Source organism: Choloepus didactylus, chromosome 4 (genome assembly GCF_015220235.1).
Source record: "Choloepus didactylus isolate mChoDid1 chromosome 4, mChoDid1.pri, whole genome shotgun sequence".
Lineage (NCBI taxonomy): Eukaryota > Metazoa > Chordata > Mammalia > Pilosa > Megalonychidae > Choloepus > Choloepus didactylus.
The window spans coordinates 109,571,027-109,579,462 of NC_051310.1; the positions used below are offsets into that span (position 1 = coordinate 109,571,027).

The following is an 8,436-nucleotide window of genomic DNA, read 5'->3' on the forward strand; positions in this document are numbered from 1 at the left end:
CCCAAGGAGACTACTATGAAGCCAGGAGGTCTTAGAATAATGTGAAAAAATCACCCAAAACTTAAGGCAGCCTTGCTAGGTGCCTAATGAGGCAGAATTTGCAGACAGTGAGACTTCATTGATAGTAATATCAATTATCAACAATAATGTTTTAGTACTTATTCTGAGCCATGCACAGCACTGAGAACTTTACATATATTACACATATTCCTCAATTTAATACATAACAAGACGTACTTGGTGGGCATTGTTACCACCATTCTGCAGATAAGAAGAGTGAAGCTCAGAGTGAAGTCACATGTCCGGGTAGCTTGACAGGAATTTAACCCTTGTTGGACTGACTCTAGAGACAGTGCATTTAACTACCCAGGGAGACAAACTGAGTCCCAATATTCAATGTAAAAATCTACTGGAACAGTTACATGCAGAGCAGGGGGTTTGGGGAAGAAAGAGGGACCTTTAAAAAAAGTTTTGTTTTGTTTTGTTTTGTCAAACCTATGGCATATTGTACAACTACTTAGATAAAGTTACTCTGCAACTACAATTCTAAGTGCTTTTTAATTTTTGTGCTGCCTGGCAAGAGATTGACTCAGGATAACCCTGGACAGATGTTGCAGATTAGGAGCTCCTAGCGATCTAGACGTCTGTGATAACTTTCCAAAATGAGGAAAATCATAATTAATAAATATTATTGTTGGCTTTACTCAGGCAAGTAGAGGAAATTTCCTCAAATATTTGGCCTAGAGTGGGAGTCCTTTAAAGGGCTGCTAGGGTTTTCTCTGTGTTAGGACTCCCGAACTAGCAGGGGTCACCAGAAGCCCCTTTGCTGTCACCCACATCTTCCTTTCCCCACCGGCCCAGCCGGTTTTCATTTGGGCCATCTCAAGTCAAAGATGAAGTCTGCAGAACTGGGATGATCTCCTGGGAATCCCTGGAGATGCTCCCAATCTGACTTGGCAAGAGACCCAATCCTTGGTTAAAACGGTTGGAGAGACAGTATTGGAAGGGATAGAGAGAGCTTGTTTTTCTTTCCAGGGCCCCTGGCCCAGGGATTGAGTAGATGACAGCATTTTAGAAGTTCTGTCTCATGGTCTTGGCTTAGGCTTGATTTAATTTCCTTAGAATCAGGGTTGGAAGGACCTTCAGGGTAACCTAGTTCCACTAGTCTTTTAAAGCAGCAATCCCTCTTCCACCCACCCCCAACCAGGCCTGTTGGTCACTGGACCTGACTTGCACATCTCCAGCAGCAGGGAGCTCACTTCCTTGGGAAGTGGCAACTTTGGGAGCTACTTGGACCGTTTGGAAAGTCTTTCTCATACTAGAGTAAAGAGAGAAATAGAAAAGTGTTCCACTAAACAATGTTAGAAAGTGAATATAGGAAATGAAAAATTCCATTGAAGAAAGAAAGCAAGTAGTAAATATGAATTATGTTTTCAAGTTATAGCCAGTTGGGGGGAAAAAAGCAAGAATAAGAAAAGATGATACAGCTGCCTATACCCCATCATCACTGTAATTATCTGTGCATGTCTCTCTGTCTATGCCCCTGGACTGTGAGTTCCTAAAAGGCAAGCCAAGGTCTATGTCTCACTAATTTTGAATCCCAGGAAACTACACAGTGCCCAGGACATGGTGGGCACTCTTACATTTGTGGAAGGAATAAATCTGCCTTGATTTGACAAATATTTATAAAACGCTTACAATGTGCCAGGTCTGGATATACAGAGATGAGTAAAATAATCCAGATAAATGTAGATAACAAAAGTGTGTACATGGTCAAGAGAGAGTGCAGAGAAGGGAGCATCAGGAAGACTTTCCAGTGGAAGTGACTAATCCAAGCTGGGTTTCAAAGTGTGAATAGGAGTTTGCAGGTGGAAAAGGAAAAGAATTGTCTGTGTAGCTGGAAGATCGTATGCAAAGACCTGAATATGGGAATGCATTCTGTGCCAAGGAAATTATAAGCAGTAAAGATATAATTACATGGGGAGGGACAAGCTTGAAAACGGAGCTGGGGCAGGGAGCAAGAGTCAGGTATAAGGCAACTAAGGAGCTAGTATTCTACCCTGAGAAGTGGAGAGTGAGTAAAAAGTATTAGACAATAGGACAACATGATCGGATGCTTGCCAAAGTTGTTTTTGCTCTTTTTCATTTTTAAATGTCCATGATTTTATATTGATTTATGTGGAAACAGGCAGAGAGAATATTAACTCATCCTGCCTTAATGCCAAAACAACACTGCCTTGAAAAAATCCCATTTCAAATGATGAAAGTAGTATTTCATTGCTTATTTCTACAAACATTTATAAAATAAAAATATAGTGAAATATTTTACAGTTTATTAATAGATACGTAATGGTCTCATTCAGGGACACGTCCTTTGTATGTGTATATGGTCAGCTATTCCAAGGGCTAGAAATGCAAACTCTTAAAAAGTAATAGTAGGGAGAATTCATTCTGCATGAAATGAAAATAATAGACTTTCAAGTAAGCATGTTTAGAAGCCTCAAAGAGAAAAAGGAAAGAAAATATCCATAAAAAAAGAAAGATTTAAGAAACAAAAATGGGCAGAAATGAAACCAGCCCCAGTTGGTGTAAAGAAACCTCATTTAGAAATCATGGAGAAAAAGGATGGTCATTCAAATTAAAAAAAAACCTCAATAAATAGGATAATCTTTAGACTAGACATAATTGAAGAGAGAATGTATGATCTCTAAAACAGTACTGCAAAATTCACCTGGAATAATTTGCAACTTTTTTTCACTCACCAACATATCTTATGTATTTCCCTATATATTAAACATGAATGTGTCATAGTGTTGTAAATCAGTCTTCTCTATTTTGACATTTAATTTTCTTATATCTATTCCATTATCATAAGTGAGGTTATAGTAAGTCTTGTAATTAAATCTTTATCCAGAGAAGTCAGCAGAAGCCAGAATTAAGAGAAGCCAGAGAAAGATTGCCATGTGACAGAGACTGGCCATCATCAGAGCACTACAGACTTTGGAGAAAGCATGGCCTTGACAACACCTTGATTTTGGGCTCCTAGCCTCTAAAACTGCATTAGAAGCCCAAAGTGGTCATGTAGCATCTTAACTTCCAGTTCAGGGGAATCACTGTTGTGTCTCCTGGTGGGAGCACCTCTCCTTTCGAAACAAAGACTTGTCTACTCTCAGAGCTTAAGGTTGCAGGGACAGGAAGCAAAAATTTTCTTAGTGGATCACTAGGGGTGATAGTGAGTGGTAACACTCCCATTTCCACCCTTTGATTCCTGGACCTGTGAATCCTGGCTATGGGAGAGACAGCATCATAGAGGGGTTGCTGATTCAGAGCATACACAGCCTCCTGGAGAACACAGCCCCAGCCTTGCAAGATATTGCCATCCAGTTGCCATAATTGAGTCTTCAATAGGTCATTCCACCATTCGATCAACCCAGCTGCCTCTGGATGATGGGGGACATGGAGAGGCTGGCTGGCTAAAGAAGAGAAATTCCACAGGGCAGGCTGAAAGCTGGCAACTCCGAGGAAGGTCTTCAACCGATTCCCCAGGAGAAGCTGGCTGGCTGAAGAAGAAGTGAAAGTTCTCTCTTCTCCCTTAAAAGTCTTCAACTGATTATATTAAATCCAACTGGATTTTCTCATTGGGGAAAACACTTCCTTCATTGATTGTAGTTATAATCGGCCACAGATGCAATTAATTGACTGATGATTTAATAAACCAGCCTTCTGGTTTATTTTCCAGCCACAAAATGTCCTTGCAGTAGCAGCTAGGCCAGTGCTTGCTTGACCAGACCACTGGGCATCATCACCTGGCCAAACTGACCCATGAACCTAACCATCACACCTTACATGGTAAAAGTGACTTTGAAAGTATGGCGGTTTGGATGTATTATGTCCTCCAAAATGCCATTATCTTTGATGCAATCTTGTGGGAGCAGATGTATTACTGTTGATTAGATTGGAATCCTTTGATTGAGTGTTTTCCATGGAGATGCAATTCAATCAAATGTGTGTAAAATGTTTAATTGGATAATTTCCATGGAGGTGTTACCCTGCCCATTCAGGGTGGGTGTTAACTGGATCACTGGAGTCATATAAAGGAAATCACAGACAGAGGGACTCAGAGCAACTGAAAGTGACATTTTGAAGAGGAGCTGCAACCTAGAGAGGAATGTACTGGGAGAAAGCCATTTTGAAACCAGAACTTGGAGCAGATGCCAGCCATGTGCCTTCCTAGCTAACAGAGGTCTTCCGGACACCACTGGCCATCCTCCAGTGAAGGTACCCGATTGCTGATGAGTTACCTTGGACATTTTATGACCTTAAGACTGCAACTGTGTAACCAAATAAACCCCCTTTATAAAACCCCCCCAAAAAACCCAAAAAACTTTATCCAAGTTGCCAGTGGTTTCTCTAGAATAGAGTCCCAAAAAAGAATTGCTGAGCCAAAAAGTATGACATTTTAAGGTCTTTTGATGCAGTCAGATAGCCAAAACGTTTCCCAGAAATCTTGAACCAATTTTCACTCCCACCCATGTTTTAAGAGAACACTTGTTTTACCAAACACTTATTGATACAATGCATTATTGTTAAAAAAATTTATCTGTTAGGCAAAAATTTTTATCTTGCTGTTTTTATTTGCCTTCCTCTGTTTACTAATGAAGAGAAACTTCATTGTGAGAAGAAAAATCTTCTTGAGATCCTCTTTTCCTCTGTATCTTGCTAGAGAGGGAACAACGGGCTTCTTTTATCAAGCTGTGCTCCCAATTGGTTGCTTTTTAGAATAAAGTCCTTTATTTCTATTTCTGTTTTTTCAACAGCATGACATGTTTTCACTCTACCCCTACAAGGGATTATTCATTGATTCTTGGGCCTGATTTTAAGTCCTGAGTCTATAGCTCAGGAATCTTCCCTACTGGCTGTAGGATGGAGACAACCATACCACCTCCATCTGTCAGGCTGCATCAGGACAGACAGGTGTCCTGTGGATCTGTACAGGTGACCTGTCTGTGCTCCCACCTGACGCCCACCTCACCACTGTGCCCTGGGTCCCACACCCCCTCGCTCCCTCAGGGATCTTGCCCCTGCTCGTATCCCCTGTCTTTCTGCATCCTTTACTCCTTTTCTGCTGGATCATCCCTTCTGTAGCTATTGGTAAATTTCCCTGTCCCTTTTTAAGAGAATTTCAACTTCTTGACAGAGTTGCTGATATCCAGTCTCGACTTCCTCATTTTCTGCTGTTTTTTCTCCAGTCAGACTTTTGTCCCAACAGAAACCTCTCTTATCAAAGTTACCAATAACCTCCTCATGGCCAAACCTGGTCCTCATCTTACTTGACCTCTCAGCAGCATGTGGCAAAGGTGGATACTCTTTCCTTCTTGAAGCACTGTCTTCACTTGGCTTCCAGGACTCCACCTCTCCTGGTTTCCTCACTGTCTCCTTCTTAGTTATCCTTACTTATTGATAGATTCTGTTTTACCTTCTTACCTCTAAAAGTTATAATGTCCCAGGACCCAGTCCTCAGAACTTTTTTCCTTTATCTAAACTGACTTTCTAGTTGAGCTCATCTAGCCCCTCAGTTTTTAAAATCACGCTTCCAAATTGGATCTCCAGGCCCAACTGTGACCCTGAACTGTGCTCTAATAGATCCAGTTGCCTACTTAACCCCTCCATTTGAATGTTAATAAGAACCCTCAACCTAACATGTCCAAAATGGGATTCATGGTATTACTAACCCTAAGTCACCCATTGTTCCCATCTCAGTAAATGACCACCCCACACCCTGCACCTGTCACACACTTAATTGTTCAGAGCCTTGGAGTATTCATTTATTACTTTCTTTCTAATGCACCCAACATCCCACCCACAAGCAAATCCTGTTTCTTCTGTATTAGAAATAGATCCAGAATCTGACTACTTCTCACCCTCACCACAGCTACTACCTAAATTACCATCACTTGGATGACTCCAAAAGCCTTTAGCTCACCTCCCTATTCTACCCTTGTCCCCTGATAGTCTATCCTCTACTCAGCTGCCCCAGAGCTCCTCTTCAAACATAAGTTAGATGAGGTTACCCCTTGCTTAAAAACCTTCCTATGGCTTCTCACCCAATTAGAATAACTCCCAAAGTCCTATCGTGGCCTGGGAGGCCCTACATGACACGGCTCCATGACACAGCTCCACGACCTGTTCTCTCTCTCCCTCACTCACTCGGCCCCAGCTACAGAGGCCTCCTCAATCTTTCTTGAACACACCACACACATTTCTGCCTCAGGGCTTTACACTGACTGTTCACACTACCTGGAACACTTCTTCCAGAGATCCACTGGACCAGCTCCCTCATCTCCTTCCAGCTTTTGCTCAAATTTCACCTGCTGAATAAGGTCTACACTGAGCACCTTGTTTTAAAATTGCATCTTGTCCCACCCCAAAACCACTGATCCCCATGATCCTACTTTACTTTTTTTTTTTCTCCACAGCATGTATCATCTGCTAACATACTATATAATTTGCTTACTTATTATATTTACTCTTTACTGTCTGGCTCCCTCTGCTAGAATATAAGATCCACAAGGGCAGGAACTTGTATCTGCTTTATTTGTAGATGAATCTCAAGAGACTAGAATAGCATCTGGAATCCAATAGTCAATCGATATTTAGTGAATGGCCAAAGTGGGCTAACTACGTCGGCATCCCAAAGAGAAATCTCCCCACCAGATCGATCACTCACGATGCTCCCTCCAGTTTTAAGAAGGATCAGAAGGAACTGAGGGCCAACCAGCTTAGGCGGAAATCAGGAGAGGGGCTTCCCTGCACGACCTGGGAAAAGTCATCCCTCTCTGCAAGACTTAGTCCCTCGTCAGCTAAATGAAGATTTCCCCTGTGTTCCTTACCAGACGCAGGGACATCTGTATCTAAAGCCAAAAAAATGTTCTTATCTACCTTATGCAACTCATATCTAGGAGAGAGTCTCACGGGAGCTGTTTATTGGCTCTTTGCTGAACTAATTCTTCTGTGTAGGCTTGTCCACTTGTTTGGCACCCCTGGGGTCAAGAAAAACAAGCAGCTGTTGGTGCAATTGGGATTTATTCTAATGAGATGAAATATGGCCTATCCCCTCCCACTTCTCTGGAATTAAAATGATCTCAGGAAAAACAGGGCAGTTAAGGACATCTAACATCATGCCAGGCCAGTTCTGTTGTCCTTTTGAGCCAATACACAAAATTTTAGAGACTATTACATTTTCGCTAGCTTTTTCTTCTCTTCTACTGAAGTCCTGGAAGGGGACTCATCTTCCCCTTCATGTGTCCCCATGGTGCTCAGTACATAGTAAGTCGTAGCAGCTCCACCAGAGGTACCTGATTTGGTTCCTGTCAGTTTCCTGGACTCTGGGTCGCTGGCCCCCAGATTAAGGAGAACTTGGTGAGGGCAAACATCAAATCTGCCCAGGGAGCCCTGGGATCACGGTGAGCATTAACATTTGCATAGTATCACTCAGATTGCAAAGTGCTCGTGCAAACACATCCCAGGAGAACCCAGTGAGAACCCAACAGGGGCAAAATTCTCTGTTTGTAATACAGATGAACTGGGATGCCCAGATGTTGAGTCAGTCCTAGGATCACAGAGTTAGCTGAGTGGCAGAGTGAGGACTAGTATTTTCTGAGCCCCACAAGTATCCGCCCTGTTGCTCCTTTTCTCCGTGGCAGGGATGTGTCCTCTGCCTGTGAGCTTGAAAGTGCTTTGCTCATTTCCAGGAGCTGCCTTTTCTGCAGAAAAGTCTCTGGGAGCTCCCTGCTCCTCAAACTCTGCTTTCCCTCCTCAAGGTCCAGCCCAAAGTCCACCTCTTCCTGGAGGCCCTTCCTGCCTTCCCCAGCCCAGAATCATGCTTTGTTCCCATCACCATTACCATCGGGATCACAAATTTGATCCAGACAGTATGAATTCCCGCAACATCTCATACCATTTCTTTGTATGGTAACTTGTTCCTTGGGTCATTATGTGACTTTTTGCACATGTACATTTTGTCTCCCAACTAGCCTATCAGCTCAAGGCAGGAATCATCTCCATTCATTCGCTAATTCATTCATGCACTCATCCAAGAAATATTCTATGCCATGGGGATAAACCAATGATCAAGGGATACGGGGTGCCTGCCCTCACTGAGCTTATAATCCTTATTTATCCCACAGGTCCCAGTACAACCCACCTGTAACCATCAGGCAACAGTTAACAGTGACAGCCTTTGTCCAGCACATTCCTGCAGTCACCCGTAGCTTTGATCTTGTTAAAGCTCAGCAGGGACTTTCTCAAGTGAAAAAGCAGGAAGGAGCACAGAGATCCGGTCTCTGTGGAGTGGTCTCCAATGGCAAGCCCAGAAAGGAATTCCTTCCGGGCTTTGTTCTGGGAATAGATCAGGAGCCCCACCCATAAGGGGTGCAG

The 8,436-nt window shown here is 42.8% G+C and overlaps 1 protein-coding gene across 1 annotated transcript in view; it reads right to left on the reverse strand.

Annotated features, from left to right (window-relative positions):
• The window catches only part of NOX5 (NADPH oxidase 5), a 56,364-nt gene extending 48,077 nt beyond the window's left edge, over positions 1-8,287 (reverse strand). The window contains exon 1 of the mRNA XM_037833565.1: positions 8,204-8,287. The gene's annotated coding sequence lies outside the window, so the exon portion shown is untranslated. The remainder of the gene's footprint in view (positions 1-8,203) is intronic.
• Positions 8,288-8,436: the final 149 nt, after the last annotated feature.